Source organism: Castor canadensis, chromosome 7 (assembly GCF_047511655.1).
Source record: "Castor canadensis chromosome 7, mCasCan1.hap1v2, whole genome shotgun sequence".
In the NCBI taxonomy this organism is placed as follows: Eukaryota; Metazoa; Chordata; class Mammalia; order Rodentia; family Castoridae; genus Castor; species Castor canadensis.
In genome coordinates, this window is record NC_133392.1 from 140703163 (window position 1) to 140723142 (window position 19980).

The following is a 19980-nucleotide window of genomic DNA, read 5'->3' on the forward strand; positions in this document are numbered from 1 at the left end:
AATAACCCAAATCTTACATGTCCTAGTCTTCACTACGTCTGAATGGGGCTGTATTTGGAAACAAGGCCTTTAGAGCGGAATCTAAGGTAAATGAGGTCATGTCACTGGTCTCTAATCCAGTGTGAAGGCGCCTACAAGCCCAGAGACTAGATTTCAGAAGACACCAGCCCTGTTGTCACTTGACCTTAGACTTCCAGCTTGCAGGACTGAGATGATGCATTTCTGCTATTTGAGCCATTCAGTCTGACTTAGGTGGCAGCCTGAGCTGCCTAGTGCAGCTCTTTTTGACTTTTATTTTTATTTTCTGGTGGTACTGAGGTTTGAATGCAAAGCCTTGTGCTTGGTAGGCAGGTACTTCTACCACCTGAGCCATGCCCCTAACCCTTTTGGCTTTAGTTGCTTTTTAGATTAGGATTCATGCTTTTTGCCTGGGCCAGCCTTGAGCTGTGATCCTCCTACCTATGCCTCCCGAGTAGCTGGGGTGACAGGCATGTACCACCATGCCCACCTTGTTGGTTGAGATGGTGTATCACTAACTTTTTCCCTGGGCTGGACTTGAACTACAATTCTCCCAATCTTAACCTCCTCAGTAGCTGGGATTTTTTTTTCTTTTATTATTCATATGTGCATACAAGGCTTGGGTCATTTCTCCCCCCTGCCCCCACCCCCTCCCTTACCACCCACTCCGCCCCCTCCCTCTCCCCCCCATCCCCTCAATACCCCGCAGAAACTATTTTGCCCTTATTTCTAATTTTGTCGTAGAGAGAGTATAAGCAATAATAGGAAGGAACAAGGGTTTTTGCTGGTTGAGATAAGGATAGCTATACAGGGAGTTGACTCACATTAATTTCCTATGCATGTGTGTTGCCTTCTAGGTTAATTCTTTTTGATCTCACCTTTTCTCTAGTTCCTAGTCCCCTTCTCCTATCGGCCTTAATTGCTTTTAAGGTATCTGCTTTAGTTTCTCTGCGTTAAGGGCAACAAATGCTAGCTAATTTTTTAGGTGTCTTACCTATCCTCACCCCTCCCTTGTGTGCTCTCGCTTTTATCATGTGCTCAAAGTCCAATCCCATTGTTGTGTTTGCCCTTGATCTAATGTCCACATATGAGGGAGAACATATGATTTTTGGTCTTTTGGGCCAGGCTAACCTCACTCAGAATGATGTTCTCCAATTCCATCCATTTACCAGAGAATGATAACATTTTGTTCTTCTTCATGGCTGCATAAAATTCCATTGTGTATAGACACCACATTTTCTTAATCCATTTATCAGTGGTGGGGCATCTTGGCTGTTTCCATAACTTGGCTATTGTGAATAGTAGTAGCTGGGATTATAGGTGTGAGCCATTGCATCCAGCAGCAATATAGCTGTTAATGTTCACTAAGAACCAGCCAGGTTGTGGTAAGTACCGGGCTGAGAACTTTACATCTTACTGTATCCTCACAACATTTCATGGGGAGGATGTCATTAGGATCTCCATTGTACAGTGAGGAAACTGAGGCTCCATGAGGTTTAACAACCTGCCAGGGCTATACAGTGAGTATCATTAGCCTTCTGCATGATTAACTTGCTTCAACTCGATGCCAACTCCACAGTGCTTGTGACGGTTTGTTTAAAGGTGACCTCTTCCTGTACACTGTGAGTTCTGTTGGGGGGGGACTGAGTCTGTCTTGCTCGCTGCTATACCCCAGCACCCATCATGGTGGCACATAGCTGGACACTGACTTTAGTTTCTGAGGTCCCACTTCCCCCAGCTCTTACCACCTCCTGTGATTTGAGGCCTCTGTGATGGGAGGTGGGGGTTTGCCAGACAGGTGCTCACCTCTCTGCAGCCGATTTGGGGAAGATGGTTTTCAGAAAGAGCAGCCATGCTGAATTCAAATGAACTGTAAAATTGTTTTTGGTTCAAAGCCTTTGCTTACTGAGAAATCAAGTGGTGGGAGGAGTGGGCATGGGAGGGAGGGGACCAGCAGCCAGTGCAGCTGCCACCCCCAACTCTTCCATCAACAGACCCTGACAAAGCATCTACCATGAACCCGATTCCATGCTGGGCTCTGGGGTTTGGGACAGGTGATACCAGGGTGGCCATGGGAGCAGCTGGGGAAACTGACAATCTCAGAACACTCAGATGAGTGTTTATTGAGAAACCCAGGGGTGTGGAGGAGGGACCCATGCCTGGGGATTGGGTGGGACCAGGAGAGGGACAGCATGTTAGTGGCCACCATTTCCAGCCCAGTGACCCTGGCCACATGCTTCATGTGTCTGGCCCTCAGTTTCCTTGTCTGTAGAATGGGGATAAAGTGGCCCCAAGGTTGCTGTGAGCACTGAATGAGACATCACACCAGGCACAGCACAAAGCCTGGCACATAGTAATTGGTGAGGGCGCACCAGCTGTCCTTGACCATGGAGCACGGCTGTGGAAAGAGCTGGTCCGGCAGACGAGGCCTGGGAGAGGGTGACTGGAAGATGGGCTGGCACCTGCCAAGGCCTGAGCATGGCTGGGGCCACTGTGGGTCACAGTGTGTGGGAATGACAGACGTGTCTGGAGAGGTCTGCGTGGCCAGTTCACCAGGGTCTCAGAGTCCCATTGATCTGTCGGGAGCAGAGGGAGCTGTGGAAGGGCTCTGGGAGGAGCGTGGGGAGTTGGACGAGCCGTAGCCTGTGAAAAGAGGGGGAGACCAGGAGTCCAGGGTAGCTGTCTAGTGTCTGGGGAGGGAAGATAGTGTGGTACCCTGGATGGGGTGAAGACAGTGAGGATGGAGGACAGAAGCAGGAAAGACATCAAGGGGGCAGAGCTGGGAGACCTCCTAGGAAGGATGCTGCACAGAGAGGTAGCAGCCTGATGCGCTTGGCTTTTTGGCTTAGGAAGCAGTAGGAAGGTGGAACTGGGCTCGGGCAAGGACACCTGAAGGAGCAGACATCTGGCGCCAGGTATCCTCTGCCATAGGCTCCCGCAGGAGAGGAAAGTACCAGCCTGGGCCCTAGGAGAGGAATTGCCAGACCCTCCAACTGACCCTCCCTGAGGCCAGCTTGTCCCCCTGAAGTCACCCAGGCTGCTGTGTGACCCCTCCCATCAGCCCCTGCAGCCCTGGAAGGTGACCTAAAGCTTGTCAACTGCCTCTTTTCTCCTCTCCATGCATTGAACACCCTCTCTCAGTGGCTCACAGGAAGAGCCTGGCTCCCCCTATAGAGAGAAGGAGCAGGTGGGGCTCCCCTGGGCAGTTAGGACCAGAGGAACATAGGGGCAGGGATGGAGAGGAGGAGAGAGGCTGGGAGAGGAGGGTTAGGGGGATCCTGGGATAGGGCCCATAGCCCCCTCCTCCCTGGCCCCCTGCCAGGGGAACTTGTTGTGGGGTCAATGATGGTCCCAGTGGAGACATCAGACATCCCCAGTCCTTCTCTGTCTGATCTTCGAGAAACAAGAAATCACCTCCATCCAATTAGTCTCATTAGAAGTAATGAAGTTGTGGATGTGTGTGCAGGGTATGATTAGGAAAAATCACCTCCCTGCAAGCAGCATAAATTTAATTTTCGTTCTGTAACCAAAAAATCAAATAGAAACATCTGGGACTTCTGCTGCCTCTGTACAGGAGCTGGGCATTTTCTGGAGTAGGGCAGCTGCTCAGGGAGGGCCAAACCTCAGCAGGGGATGGGCTGGGGGTCACAGAGTTACCTGCTGACAGTCACACACACTATTTTCACAGGGCCACACTGTCTTTAGCCCTTGTTCCCTGGGGACATTCACTGTCCCACTTCCAGGCCTCTCTTAGACCATACTCTGTCCACATGTCTGTCCTTGTGGCCTTCACCTTGTGCCCCACGACAGTCACTCACACGCAAATTAAGACAGTCACCTGCACCCTACCTGTGTTTATACTGTGCACACACACACACACACACATACACACACACATACTGTCTCTCACACTCACAGGCCTGCACATACATGCACACTCTCTCTCTCTCTCTCTCTCTCTCTCTTTCTCTCTCAGGTGCACCAATGGTCAGGAGCACCAGTTGGTTCTCATCAGTTCTTGTTCTCTCACTAACTGGTTGTTTCCTTAGGGGTAATAAGTGAGAAATTTTACTTCATTTCTTGAACCTTTTCCACATGTGACAGCTTGGATTGACTTCTCTCTGCCTCCTCTTTCTCCTTTCAAGTTGAAGCTGACTCAGAGAAAATACAATCTGGGAGGTGGGGCCCAGGGGCATTTGTGAGGTGACCCTGGCTCTGCAGAGAGGCCTCCCCTCCACCACACAGAGAACTCACCCAGCAGCCCTGGCCCTTCTGCAGAGCTGAGTCCAGGTCGGGCGAGCAGAGCAGGTTTGCAGTCCATGAACAGACAGCCACGCACCACTGCTCATGCTGGGGCACATTATCATCAGCTCCTAGATGGCTTCATTGCCCAGGAGTTCACAGACCAGGACAGCTGCATCACCTGGCCCTTTAATTTCTGTCTGAGAACATGGCTGGTGAGGGGCTTGCCCAGGAAGACAGGACACAGAGCCTCTGCACTGGAAGGCTGAAGGAGCTTGCATGCAGCTGTGCTCTGGGGGCACTTTGGGACAGGCCCTTGAGCCCCCAGGTGGAGGCACAACCTGGAGCCTGGAGTGACAGCAGGCAGAGCTGGCAAACCAGTCTGTGGGTTGACAGAAGGACCCTACAGGCTGATCTCTGTTCTGCCCCCTTCTCTGCAAAGTCTAAAAGAGCTCCAGGCTAAAGGGCCAATCCTGTCCCCAGCCTAGAGGCTTAAAGAATTAACATGGAGGTAAAATGGAGGGAAGCGTGTGGATTTCAGAGACTGGCCTGGTTTTGAATCTCAGCCCCTGGCTTACTGTGTGTCTGAGTCAGCCACACACATTACAACCCCTACCCCCTTACCTGTCCACTGGCCTCAGTTTACTCATCTGCTGAACAGGGCAGGAACCCGCCTGGGGCCACACGGTTTCTCTGGGCACTTGCAAGTCTCAGTGGATGCTTGCTCCTGTCCCCTCCGGAGCACCCACAACTCCCGGCTCCATGCCAGTGCCTGCACAGATGGATTAACCCGGTGAGGCGTGAAGGGAACTCATGCTGGTGTCTGGATGGAAGGCTGTGCTGGGAGATAGAACTATGGGTGCTTGGCTGGGAGGGCAGAGAGCCACAGAGATAGGGAGGTGGGCCTGGCCTGCTGAGGCCATATTTCTATGCTCTGTGCCTATGTCCATGGGTAAGAGTCTGGGGTTTGGAACAGGACACATCTAGGTGCAACCTGGACAAGTCCCTGCTCCCCTTAGAGCCTCAGGATAGTGAGCTAAGACATATAACAGGAGCCCCACTTTATCAGCTCATGCAGGTTACCCGCTCCCCTCTGCACCCCTGGCCACAGAGGTCCAAGCAAGTAACAAGCTTTGGTGCAGGGATGTGGGGGGCAGAGGACATATCACCCCTTTTGGGTGAGAAGACATCTGGCTCTACTTGGTGAGAAGAGCAGACTCAAGAACTTCAGGACTGGGAGTCTCTCTAGTCTCCACCCTGCAGGAACCACAAAATAGAGAGGTATAGGGTTTGACCCAAAGTCATCAGACCCCAGCCCAGGCCTCCCAGTGCTCTAACTTGCCCTGGGCTGTGGAGGTCAAGGGACTCCCCAGCCACTAACACCAGGAGGCAGAGCCTGCAGGGTTCCTCCTCTCTCCAAGGCTCCCAGAGAGCCTGGCCAGTGACCTGCAGAGCTGTCTTCCTGAGGTCTCGCCTGTGCTGGGCAGGGGAGAGTTAAGGCCTGAGCTGCCTGTGGGGTTAGTGTTGAACTTGCAGTTTCTAAAGACCATGGGGAGCTTCACGTGCAAACATTTTCTCTCCTAAGGACGCTGCTGCAGATTAAAGAGGGGCCCGTCTCCCTGAAGGCATTAAAGAGAGGTCATCTATTACCTAGACAGCCCAGCCTGGCCACTGGAATAACTCTCCCAGAGGCATGCCTGGGTAAGGAAGGCATTCTCCCAGTCCTGCTGTCAACAAGCTTGGCCTGATTCCATTGCTAGGGCTCTGGGGGTGAATGAATGATCAGATAACAGACTGGGAGGACACCGACACAGGCTCAGCTCAATGTAAGAAAGATCTTCCAGTCCCACTGAGCCACAACCTGACAGCCATTCACCTCATGCACTATGGATTTTTTAAGTTGACTCAGATGGGGGTCCTTTATTCATTTTTACTCACAGCAAGACAGGCCTCTGGGGACTCAGCAATGATAGCTCCAAGTGGCACAAATAATACAAAATCTAATCCAATGCTTCTTAGTTTGAGCATTGTAGTTCAAGGCCAAAGGCCGAGGAAGCCCTCCCTGACCTCTGACAGCCAGACACCGAGGTGCCTCCCAGCCAGGCTTTGGTTGCTTTCATTGGCAGGTGGTGGTGCCAAGACCATTCTCTTGGCTTGTCCTTAGGAGATATGGGTTCAATTTTGCACAAGTGTCTTCCCTAACAATGACCACAAATACCATTTTTGAGTATCTACTGTGTGCTCGACTTGTACCAGGCACATTCCGTGTGCACTCTCCTTTCACCCTCTCCCATGGGACAAGTGTCTTTATCAAGTGTCTCTCATACATTTTATGTACGAGAGGACTGAGGCTCAAGAGAGCAGTCAAGTTCATTCAATAGCGATCTAGAGTTCTCATGTCCCTTTCACTGTGCCATGCAAGGCCTCAGAGCCTCAGGTTGTCCATCTGTAAGATGGGGTGACAGTACACATCCCGTACAGCTTCTAGGGCTCTGAGGGAGGAGGCAAGGGGATCGCCTTGGTCTACAAATACACAAACTTGTGCCTGAAGTTTATGCAACTGTGACTTGCATTTTGGTCACTCCAGTGTTTTTTGTTTTCTTATTGCATTCCAGTTAGCTGAAGCTGCCCTCGCCTAACTCCTAGATAAGTGAGGTACACTCTGTATGAAGATGTGGCTATAGCCCGTTCCTGACTAGTCACTTCTTTCAACCAACTATTAGGGGCATGGAGGCTTTCTCTTCATCAGAAACTGTTCTGGATCCTGGAGACACAGCTACGGAAAAGACAGACCATGGCCTCTGTGGGGGAGGATGACCCATGAGTAAGCACATGAAATTATCACATAGTTTTGGCATACGACAGTGATAATAAAGCCATGAAGCAGAGAAGGCACAGGCACAGGTCCACTCTGGGCAGGCTCCATGCTGGTCTGGCAGTCTCCTGGCTTATGCCATCATATTGGTTTGATTTTCACCTTGTCTGTGTTCAGTTAGGTCTAAAGTGGCTAGCAAAATATTTATATATTAAGCATACAAACCTTGCCACTGGGAGCATAGCTTGTATTGGACCAACTACAAACTCCAGGCAAAAATTTTTTTGTGTGTGGTATTGGGGTTTGAACTCAGGGGCTACACCTTGAGCCACTCCCCTAGCCCCTTATTTGTGATGAGTTTTTTTGAGATAGGGTCTCGCAAACTATTTGCCCAGTCTGGCTTTGAACTGCAATCTTCCTGATCTCTACCTCTTGAGTAGCTAGGATTATATGGCCAGTGCCCGGCCATATAAAATATTTTTTTAAAGGCAAAGACTACTATTTGAAGAAAAAGGATGGCAACCAAAACCTGGAGGAATAGAGTGGCTATCCTTCTTAGAAGAAAGGAACCATCCCAGGTGAGGTCCATGTTAGTTTTTTCCCAAAGAGCACTACATTGCCATGAACAAAAGCCACATTCTGAGTGAACTGAAGAGTCAGAGGACAGCATCTGGGGGTGCTAAGTGGCTGAGAACTGAGGAAAATCCAGAAAGGAGGGGTCATAGAGGGGCCCTTCAAATTCTGTATATAAAGTCCTTTTCAATCCTTGGACAACTCTCCAGTTGGCATGTGCAGATAAGACTTTAAAGAACCCAAAAGAAAAACATTAGCTAGAATTTCTGAGTGGAGATCTCAGAATCTACCCAATTCAGGGGAAACAGAATTTGATGTCAGAGTTCTGCCAAGTGTGAGGACATGCCAAGAAAACCCCCCAAAGAGCCACACTTCAGGAGTAAAGTGTACATCTTATGGTAGATTCATCCTCAGATCAGGAGCAAAACTAAAATAGGTCTTCCCAAACAAAGCATAAAACTGAGTCTACAAGTTTAACAATCATCCAAAAATAACTGCTATTCAAACAACAGTTTTTATTCTTCAAGAAGATAATAAGACTGAGTTTCTAGAAAACTACCATCACTGTGTCCTGTATACAACAACAAAAAAAAATGACCAGACCTGGGAACAACACAAAATGTGACCCAGAGTAAAGAGAAAAAATAACCAATGAATAAGACCCACAGATGGCCCAGATGAAACCAGAAGGGCTTTGGAATAATATGAAGAGTATGTAGCCTACAGTAAAAGATAGCCAAAGCTTGAACAATTTGAGCAAAAAAAAGTCATATTGGATTATAGTCCAAAACATAAAATGAATATCCAAGAACCTGTACAGATATACATAAATATCAAATACATTTAATACATTGTGAAGAGGAAGCAAATCTCTAGCACGGAGGTATTCCATAATTTATGCAGATTCTCTCTTTCTCAAGGGTAGAGAGTAACTCCTTGTGTATGTGCAGCTCATAGTGACTTCCTTCTAAAGAGCACAGAATAGAAAGGGGAGCATGGAGGATAACCTTACAGTGGGGAACAAATGCTATGACAGCCAGGTGATGAAGTCAACACCAGCAGTCATAAATCATGTTGAGATTGTATTCCCTTGACGTGATGATGGAGTGGTACTTTACATCTGTGATCTGCTTCCCTTAAACAAATCCCCTAGCTCAATCATGAGAAAAATGCAAGACAAATTCCAACAGAGGGCCATGCAACAATATACTTGACCAATATTTCTCAAAACTGTCAAGGTCATCCTAGCCAATGAAAGTCTGAGCAACAAGAACCAAGAGGAATCTAAGAAGAAATGACAGCTAAGTGTAACGTCATTCTGGATGGGATCCTGGAACAGAAAAAGAACATTAGGCTAAGGAGATGTGGATAAACCATAGACTTCAGTTAATTATCTTGCATCAAAATTGCTTTAGTTGTAACAAATATACCATACTAATAGTAGGGCAAGCTGTGTGTGTGTGTGTGTGTGTGTGTGTGTGTGTGATGATAGATAATATGAGAACTCTCTACCATATGCTCAGTTGTCATCTATGGCCTCTCCATGCTCCAATAGCAGAGTTTGATAAGTGTATTGTGGCAGAGAACATTGTCCTTGTACAGGGACAATTTGCTGACTTCTACTCTATGCTAATGACATTTGTTTTAAAAATATTTAAAAAATGATACCAATTTTCTTTAGTATCAGAAGCATGATAGCTAAAGATTTTTTCTATGCAACATCTCTATTCTGAAGATCATAAATTATTTCACAGAAAAGCTAAGAAATATTTAAGTAAATGAAAGGCATCACCAGGCTTTATTGTGCATGTCTGTAATCACAGCACTTGGGAGACTGAGGTAGGAGGATCATGAGTTCAAGTCCAGCTTGGGCAACTTGCAGAGACCCTGTCTCAAAATAAACATACAAAAGGGCTGGGAATGCATCTCTGTGGTGGACTTCTTGCCTTGCACACACAAGGTCCTGAGTTTGGTCTCTAGTACTCCAAAAAAGGAAAGAAGGAGGGAGGAAGGAAGGAAGAAGGGAGGGAAGGAAGGAAGGAAGGAAGGAAGGGGGGAGGGAGGGAGGGAGGGAGATGTAAGCTTTTGGTAGAAGTTATACACAAATGTAATTGAATTGGACTAGCCCAAATAATCTTTAAACAGAACTAGAGAACGTGTAACACCTGGTGTCAAGATGACAAAGGCACAGTGACCAGAACAAATAAGAAGAAACAAATGGGTCAATTGAGTAGAATAGAGAGGCCCAAAATATACATATGCTGTCTAAAATTAAGATATTTAAATTTTCAACAAATATTGCTGTGACAACCGAATGCCCCATATGGAAAAAAATTATGAATTCAGACCCTTCCTGCACACCTCCTCCAGAGACAGATTGCAGACAAAACACAGACCTAAGCATAAAAATAAGATGTGAGAAGAATCTTAGGTAAATATCCTTATAATTTGGGGGGACAGACCAAGGTTTCTTAAGATACACACACAAAAGCATTAACCACAAAAGCCATGAAGCTGTGGGGACTGGTGGCTCACGCTTGTAATCTCAGCTACTCGGGAGGCAGAGATCAGGAGGATCGAGGTTCAATGACAACTGGGGCAAATAGTTTGTGAGACCTTACATTGAAAAAATCCAACATGAAAAAGAACTGGTGGAGTGGCTCAAGGTGTAGACACTGAGTTCAAACCCCAGTACTACAAAAAAAAAAAAAACCCAATAGTAAATTGGACTTTATCAACATAAAAACCTTCTGTTCTTCAAAAGACACCATTAAGTGAGAAAATGCCAATCACAGACTGGAAAAAATTGCAACATATATATTTGAGAACTCACCTGTCAATCACAAAAAGAAACACTTAATAAAAATGGGGAAAGGCTTCAGCATTCATTTCACATTGGAAGAGATGAGAATGACGAATACACACATGAAAAATGCTCAAGATTACCAGTGACCAGGGATTTGTACCATGGGTAAAATATAAAAGATTGACAACACCTAGTGCTGGCAAGGAATGTGGGGTGAGTGGAAATCCTACATACTCCTGGAGGGAATGAGAACAGTCACATAGGAGAATGGCGTGCAGTTTGTTTTGTTATGATGGAAAATTTGCACCCATCCTATGACTTAGAAATTTCACTTTTAAGTACTCAAAAGGAATGATGGCTTTGGTTTATAAGTAGACTATACAAGCATTTCAGCAACTTTATTTGGAATAGCTCCAAACTGGTGCTAACTCGATTGCTAAGAGGTTCCTGGGTTAACTGTGGTACAGACGTGTAATGAACTAACACTGAACTGTAAAGAATAAACTGCCAGTAAACACAAACAAGATAAATCTCAAGACATTATGTTAAGCAAAGGGCCCTAGGTCCCTTTCATGGTGCTCCTTTTCTATCCTACAATGACACACTGGGGCCAAGGAGAGCCACCTGAAATTGAGTGTAAGTGACATTATTGGTGTCATGAAATGAGGTACATCTTAATGGTCTGTTGGTTAGATGGGATGTGTACAAAATGTACATCACACAGGTGTTTGTATGTATGCACACATGTGTATGCAAATGAGAGAAAGTGAACACTGTTCACCAGTTTCTCCATGTAGGTTGTGTCAGCTTTCCTCCCTCCTCTCCCTGCATCCTGTCCACCGAGGTCCTTCCCGTCCTTCCCTGAGCATCGCTGGACTGTCCTCTCTACCCCATCCCTGACTGCTCCTCCACAGCCCCTGGGTTTCCTTGGGTGGTGACCCCAGGAGGAGCAGTGAGGAGGGGACAGGGGTGGGAGGGAGAAAGCCAGGAAAGGCTGAATCTGAGAGTGGTGGCCCTGTGGGCTCAGTTCCATGGAGATCATCTGTGGAAGTGTGTGGAATGAGGTTCAGCTGTCCTGGGGGCCGGGAAGCAGGGTGTTTACCCACTCACTGCCATCCCGCTTTGGGAGGAGTTTCTGGTGAAGGATCCCTGGTGCTGAGTCCCTGGCCTGGGAGCTGTCCCCAGGCTGGTCATGCCCCAGGACAGTGGCACCTCCTGCCCATTGCGCCCAAGCGCAGAGACCCGGGGGACTCTGCAGGTGTCCACGCTCTGGGCTCCCCACCTGGAAGAACATCCTCCTCATGGAGAACCTGGTGCTGCTTGACCAGCTTGGACTGGTGTCGCTGCTCCGCCAGGTCCAGACAGCCAAACCCTTCGGCTCCATCAGTGCATCTCCCGACTCATGCCAAGCGCGTGATTGGCTGCAAATTAAACCTAATGGGATTATAGTAATTATGTTGACTTTTAAAAGTCCTTAGAGATGAATACATGATTAAATGTTCAGAGTATAAACTTTTCCTCTGTGTTTCCCAAGGGAAGAGACTGGGGGATGCACTGGCAGGCGTCTGATGGTGTTGAAGGGGTGAGAGGGCCCCAGACACCCCTCGGGGACATCTTGGATTCCTCTTGGGGACTGGAACAGGGCAACTTCACAATGCGTTTCAGAAGCCTGAAAAATGCCCGTGCTCCTTGCCCTGTGAGACCAGAAACCCACCTTAAGGAAATAACCAGAGATGGAGGCAAAGATCTGTGTATGTGTGAGTGTGTGAGTGTGTGTGTGTGAGTGTGTGTGAGCGTGTGTGTGAGTGTGTGAGTGTGTGTATGTGTGAGTGTGTATGTGTGAGTGTATATGTGTGAGTGTGTGTATGTGTGAGTGTGTGTCGCGGCGGGGGACCGGGGAGTTAGGGCAACAATTACATGCCATTCACCTGGTGGACTGTTGCGGCCGTTATGAAGAAACTTTCAAAAAGTAAGTCGTGTTGGGAAAATGCTTGTAGAAATACTGCAGCATGCAAGATTGGACATAAATTCCAATTTTGCTAATATAGGTATAGGAAAAATTAAACCCAGATGAACATAGGCAAAAATATAAGCAAACATTAGCTATTTTTTCCATTTAAAATTTTTCTACAGAGCATCTCTTGCTAAAAAATATTATTTCGAAATGGAGGTAGGTCTGAAAGGGTCTCCACTTCCCTTTCCTACAGAGGCGGGGATGATCAAAAGGAATGTGAATGCAAGGGTTAAGTGAGGCTTACTGGAAGGTTCTTTGATGTCAGCTTAGCAGCTGGCAGCTCTGGGTTTCCTTTCTTTCCTTTTTCTTCCTGTCTGGAATGCAACAGAAATTTCTAGAGCTCTAGCAGCTATCATATAACCAATAGGCGGTCTTTAGGACGAGGTTGTACTCTGTGGATAGTAAAGCAAAAACAAGGAAGGAGCAGGAAACACAAAATATGTGGAGCTGACGTAAGTCATGGGCACTTTGTATCCCACCGTTCTGTAAATGAGAGGAATGACAATACTCTTCACTACACTGCTATTCTCTACATCCTGAATGCAATTCCTAAAGGATACACTGGAGGCCAGTCAAGGATGCAGAGAGACGGCAAGGCTGGTTAATACAGAAATCTCAGTGAAATCAGTAAGAAAACAGCAACTTCCACCAGAATGGGAACAGAGCAACCTGGGCCTCTGAATTGAAGCAATCCTAGTGTGACCTGGACGCTGGGCTGCCAGCTGCAGGGCTTTGCGTGGGTCAGCCTGGCAGGGCAGGGGGCTTCTGTTGTCAGCTTGTTGGCCAAGAGGACTGGTGCTGCTGTCCTAGGATGCAGGGTCTGCAGCTGTCTTACAGTAAAGCCCAGTGAAACGGAAACCAGGAGACACGGACTGTTCTTGTGACCTTGGACTGTGTGGTGGCCTTGGGAAAACCCTCTGTTTCTAGGCTGTTTCTTCTCTGCTAATGGGAGTGGTGATGAATATTTTTTGCTTGGCCAAAATTTAGTCAGCCTTCTGAATCTTCTCCTAGGCCCACCTGTGTACCTCCTTTATGCCTGTAATCCCAGCTACTCAGAAGGCTGAGGCAGGAGGATCATGAGTTTGAGGTCTCAAAAAACAAAACAAAACGAAAAAACCCAAAAGGGCTGGGGTGCAGCTCAGTGGCAGAACACTTGCCTAGCATGTGCAAGACCTTGGGTTCCATCCCCAGTACTGAAAAAAAAAAAAAATCCTGCTTTAGCAAAGACCCCGTTTAAGTCAGTTTAGTAAGGAACCCCTTTTTCTCCGCACCCTCCACTGCCCCCCTTGAGGGTCTGGCCTGGCTTCAGTCAGAACCCTGTTAGGTTGGGTTAACCAGAGTCCTCTTTACTCTTGATATGTCCTCTTTTTTTTTTTTTTTAGTGCTGGGGTTTGGACTCAGGACCTATACCTTGAGTCACTCCACCAGCCCTATTTTTGTGATGCTTTTTTTTCCAAGAGAGAGTCTCACAAACTATTTTGCAAGATCTCCTGATCTCTGCCTCTTGAGTAGCCAGGGTTACAGGCATGAGCCACTGGCTCCTGGCCGTCCTCTTACTACATTATCACCTGCTTATCCTACCCTGCTCTCTGGTTATAGAGCCCACTTGCCTCTGGTGTATTGGAGTTAAACTCAATGTCTTTCCCCCACTGCAAGACCCCATTACAGTGTGTGAGTTGGAAGGGTTCTGCCTTACCAGACTATAACAAGTGTCATTGGGTGACTTGGGTTTGAATTCAGGTCTAGAGCTTGCGAGGCACATGCTCTACTACTTGAGCCACACCTCCAGTTCTTTTGCTTTTAGTATAATTTTCAGATAGGGCCTCACGATTTTTCCCAGATTGGCTTCAGACTGTGATCCTCTTACTTCTGTCTCCTGAGTAGATGGGATTACAGATGTGCCACCATGCTCAGCCCTGACTTTCTCTTTAACAGCTATGGTGCTGCCACCCAGATAGGATCAGACTTGTCCTTGGACCTCTAGCCTCTCACTGTGTGTGCACACCTTGGATGCCTTTGTAGTCCTGACTGATGGTAGGGGACTCATTGTAAGTCAGACTCCCGAAACAGTGCTCCAAACAAAGGTCCATGGAAACTGGTGGAGATGGCTTTTTGATCCTCATGCTCTGAAGCTGGGGGAGAGTTTCAGGCTTCTTGTGGTTGGACTAGGGGATCCAGGACTATTCATCTTTCCACAGATATCTGATGTAACATGGGCTGGATGATAAGTGTGTATGGAGAGAGAAGTGTACATGGTGGCAAGAGCTTGGACCTTGGCTTCTGCACAGATTTCCCACCAGCATGAAGGCTCCCACCAGATGTGGCTTCTTGACCTTGGTCTTCCCAGATCCCAGAACTATAGGAAAGGAATTCTTTTCCTTTATGAACTACTCAGTCTGTGGTGTTCAGTTATAGGAATGGAAAAGGACTAAGATAAATACCAATCTACACACCAATGACATCGATTCCTTCATCACCACCGGCACTGTCACAATCATTGTCACCATCAACACCATCACCATCATTACCATCACTGTAATCATCACCACCAACATTGTCATCATCACTGTAACCACCCCCATTGCCATCACTGTCATCACCATCGCCGCCATCACCACTGACATGCATTGTGCCAGGCACAGTGCTGGGACCCTTATGTACCTGGTAGAACTCCATTTGTAAACAATCCCAAGGTCCAAGGCTTGGAAAAGTGAGTGGCGGAAAGCAGCCATGTGATAAGAAGAGAGGGAGGATTTGGATCCAGCTCCTGACCACAGAGGCTGAGTTCAGTCCACTGCCCTCAAAGGTCCTGGTTCTGACCTGGTGGGTCATGCAGAGAGGCTTGCCTTTGCGCCCCTGAGACAGCCCTCTAGTGTGTGAGCGCAGCTTTCTAGCTTGCGCTCACCTATCTTTGTGAGCGGCGGCTTCTCACACTCTCCCCAGGCTCCTCCTTGGTCCACCTGGACCTCCGTGATCCTTCCTCTCTGGTTTCCTTTCTTGCGTCTGTCACCCAGATACTTTGTACCCAGAAACCAGTGATCTTTTCAGGATATAAATCTGATCAGATCACTCTCATGCTTAAAACCGCAATGAATCTTTTCAACATTAAAAATGAAATCTGAAGTCTGTCACAACCATAGACCCCAAATGATCTTCTCCAGCCCCACACGCCTTCCTCCACCTTCTATTGTTCCAGCCACACTGGTCTCGCCACCATTCCTTAAACTCTTTCCTACCCCAGGGCCTTTGTATCTGCTGCTTCTTGGAATTGATTCAAACTTTACTCCTTCACTTTATTCTTTCTCAAATGTCACCTCCTAAGAGGCCTTCCCTGGCTACCCTCTTTAGTGCAGACTCCTTATCTGTAGTCCCTTTCTGTTAATCTGTTCATTGTTTTTCTTCATAAAACTTAAGGTTTCCTGATACATGTTTATTATCTATATTCCTTACCAGAATGAGAGTGGGGACATTGTCAGTCTACTTTACCCCTCTATTTCCAAGGACTAGAAAAAGGCCCAAGAACATAACAGAATTCTAATAAAACATCACTGAACTAGTGAATTGGTTCATGAACCTGGTTCCTATGCTGTTCTCAGGCTGAGTACATAGTGGAAAGTAAGCATTTAAGCATTCAGACAGGGAGTGACTTAGTTGCTCACTGTGATGATTATGACAATGACGACGATGAAGCCACTCAGTTTGGGGACCCTCCAGCTCACCTGAAGAGCCTTGGCTGGAGCAGACTTGCCTGGGGGTGGAAAGACCAGCCAGCATGGGAACAGGTGACTTGAGAGGCTTCTATAGTCCTCTCTGAGCCCCTGTTGGCTCCATGTCAAGGCCCGGCTCCCTCAGTCCTGAGCTATTGGTTTCTCTCCTCCCAGCTCTGAGCTTTGTGCTGCGTGGAAATCCATATTTTCATTTGAAATTCCTCCTGTGCATCCCGCTCTGTGGTTCTCTTCCTGTCTCTGTGGCTCTGTGACTCCAGCCTGTGGGATTTTTTTCCTTCCTGCCCTGGTTCTGCCATCCAAAGCCCTCAGGTTCCCCAGGGACCTGTCATCTGAAGCCTGAGACTCCCACCCTCCCAGGGAGTCACTGCTAATGATGCCCTTGGTCTCTTTCCTCCCAGGAGATGAAGCGCCTGTGGTAGACACTGTCCCCAAGCCCAGGCAGCACACCAGGATGGCTGTCTGTGGGGAAGGGTGGCATCAGTGGAAGGAGTTTGAGTCTCCTCTCCTTTCCTCCTCTGGGACTCCTTCTCCTCTGTAAATGAGAGGATCATTGTCACCTGGGATGATGCTGGCCACCTGCGTGTGACCATCAGTGCAGGGGCAGCGGGACTCCTGGGGGCAGCAAGGTAATAGGTGAGGTTGAGTGGACCTGAGGCTACACCATGCTGTGGATTGCAGACTCTGGAGCAGACCCAGGGTTGACTTTTGGCTCTGTGGCTTCTGGCTATGAGGCAGAGGCAAACTACTCATGTCCCTGAACCTCTGTTCCGATGTGTGCCACCCTCTTTCAGTCAGAGGACTATCGAGGACATCACTTTATAAAAAACACCCCATTGCCCCAGGAGGCTCCGTTGCAGTCAGCTTCCCTCTCCCACCCACCTCAGTGAGGCCCCCACCTGGCAATATCCCTAAGGGAGTCCTGGGCAGGAAGGCCAGAGGGGCGAAAGAGGCAGCAGGGTGGTGCCCAGGTGCCTGTATCCCCACGACAGGCACAGCAATGTCTTCCACTGGTACTACCCAGCAGACAGGTGTCCAGAGCAGGACAGACATCTTTGCTGCATGACTCAGTGCAGCCAGGTGGCCCTACCTACCCTGCTTCTACTCCAGAGATACCTGTCTCCTGACCAGGCCCCTGGGGAATGACAGGCAGCTCTGTGGCCCTAAGGGTCTCACAGTGAAGCCTGGTGCCTGAGGAAGTGCATCTGAGAAGGCCTGGGGACCCTGCTGGATCTGTTCTGTGCTCCCTGGGACCAGCCCTGGATTGAACAAAGCCAGTGCTCCCCGTCTGATATTGCTCTCAGGCTGAGGGGGGCAGGACTGGACTGTGGAGCTCAGGCAGGGCTGCCTCCGGGGCCTGGGGTAGGAGGGTGATTCTGGGGCACTGGCTAGGGAGGCTCACAAATTTGGGGGTTGGGACCTGTTTCTCCTGTCTGCCACCAAGGGAACTAGAGGGACTGGGCGAAGGGCTGATTCAGAAATTGGCCTGGGTCTGGGATTGGCTTCCGGCACCATCCTGGCCATGGTATTCAGGCCTAGGAGCCATTGGCTCCTACATGGGACTGCATACAGTGGTGTAGGAGCAGGTGGCTTGGCTGCAGGCCCTGGGGAGGCATCTGTGGAAGAGCAGTGAGAGTCCCCAAAGGGGAAGAGCTACTGCTGCCCTTCCCACAAGGGATGGGAGGCGTTATCAGCCATTGTAACTCAGGCACTCAGGCCTAGAGTAATATGGGGGTGGGAGGAGTGCTGACTTTGGTCACCCACAGGCCAGGAAGAACAGAGCAGACTCAGCAGAGTCCCCAGGCCTTCTCAGTCCTCTCCTTGCTACTTCAGACCTGATCCCAGCCACATGGACTATGTTATCTCAGGAGCCAGGAGGCCTGGTCCTCAGATAGCCCCAAACTGCTAAGCAAGGGGTGAGCCAGGTCCTGTCTAGGGTGGCCATGTCAGGGAGTTGAAGGGGGAGCAGATTCAGCAGCTGCCCCTGGCAGTGAGACCTGATCTACAGTCTCAGATTCTTCCATCTGGAAATCAGAAGGGGCCTGAGAGACTCATTCATTCACTCAAAAATATTGATTAGGCTGTTTCTAGGTTTTGTGTTATTGCAAATGAAGCAGCTGGGGACCTTGTTGTACAAGTCTCCCAATGCACATGTATAGGACATTCTCTGGGGTCTGCTGTAGAAATAGAGCAGTGAGCTCTGTGCACGCTCACGTTACAAAACTGTGCCAAATTGGTTTTCAAAGAGCTTGTCATATTTTCATTCCAGCAATGGTGCGGGAGAGCCCCTGTTGTCCCCACCCAGGTCCCAACTTAATTTCTGCCCAGCTAGCAGGTGTAAAATGGGAATTCTCAGTGCTCTACAATTTGCATTTCTCTGATTACTAATGAGGTGATACATATTTCCAAATGATTGGCCATTCAGGCGTCTTCTTGAGATGCCTATTCATGTTCTTTACCTCATTTTCTATGGGCTTCTTTTTAGGAAGTATTTATATCTTGGATAGAATCATTTATTGCTCATGTGTAGAAATATCTTCTTCCACACGTGACTGTCTTTCCTGTTTGTTTATTTATGGTGGCCCCGGGTGAACCAAAACTTCATCTAAAGGGAATCAAATTTCTCAACCCATTTCTTTTATACTTAGCATTTTTTTCTTTGGATTTTGGTAAATGTCTCCTTTCCCACTTGAAGTCATAGTAAGAGTCTCTATTTTCTTCCAAAAGCATAGAAATGAAACCCAAAATAGGATGGTGGGCACCTCTGGGGTGTGGAGAGAGTGGAGAGGGGTCCGGGCTTGGCAACTCCTTGAGATTGTTCTAATCTCAAGTTGTCTGTTGTGCATTGATCGTTTGTGACATGCAGAGAGCTTGGTAGATGAAGAGATGGATAGAAGTGGGTGCACTCCACATTCTGTTTGCGTATGAAAAACTGCATCATAAAAAGGAGAGACTCAATGAAGGAATCAAGGTCAAGATCCCTGGTACAGGGCCTTGTAATACAAATGAGGCCAACTAAGGTTGCCCCATGTTCTTCCTGGCGCTTGCTGTTCAGGGATTGTATTGAATGGTTTGCACACATGGTCTCACTTAGTTTTCCCAGTAGCTCTGTGAGCTTACCCCATTTCACAGATGAGGAAGTGCACCCAGAGAGATTAAGCAACTTGCCCCAGGTCACACAGCTGAGATGGGGATCTGAGAGGCCATCCCTCTTAGATCTGAGAGGTCTTTCTGAGTCTAAACCAGTCCCTCTCAGTCAATGGAAACCTGCCTTTCACATAGCAGTGCTCAATAAGTGGCAAGGTTGCTGGCTCTGGCTCCCCCCCATCCCCCTCCAACAGGCTCTAGGCACCCCTTTGTGGAGCCAAAGACCCCTCTGGGGATAGGTGAGAAGCCTCTGTGGCTGGACCTTGATTACCTTGAGAGAGGAGAACACAGAGGAGGAGGGGAGATAGATGGGGGAGGGGACAGACAGCAGCAAACTATAGGAAGACAGAGGGCTGTGGACAGCTGACAGCTGGCCAGGCTGGCTGAACTATGGAGCCCAAGGGGACCCATCAGTCAATGGATTCTGGCCTAGAAGGCAGTGTCCAGTGGTGTACCATAGGGGTCTGTCCCCAGCCCCGGGCTCTCAGCCCTCTTGGAGATCTATAAAAAGAAACAACCAGATGCACGGGACAGAGAGCTCAGGAGGGTCACCTCACCTCCGCTGACCTCCAGTTGACTCGGTGTGGGATTAGGCAGACAGAATTAATGCAGACAGGATCAAAAACTCTGCATTTAGGTC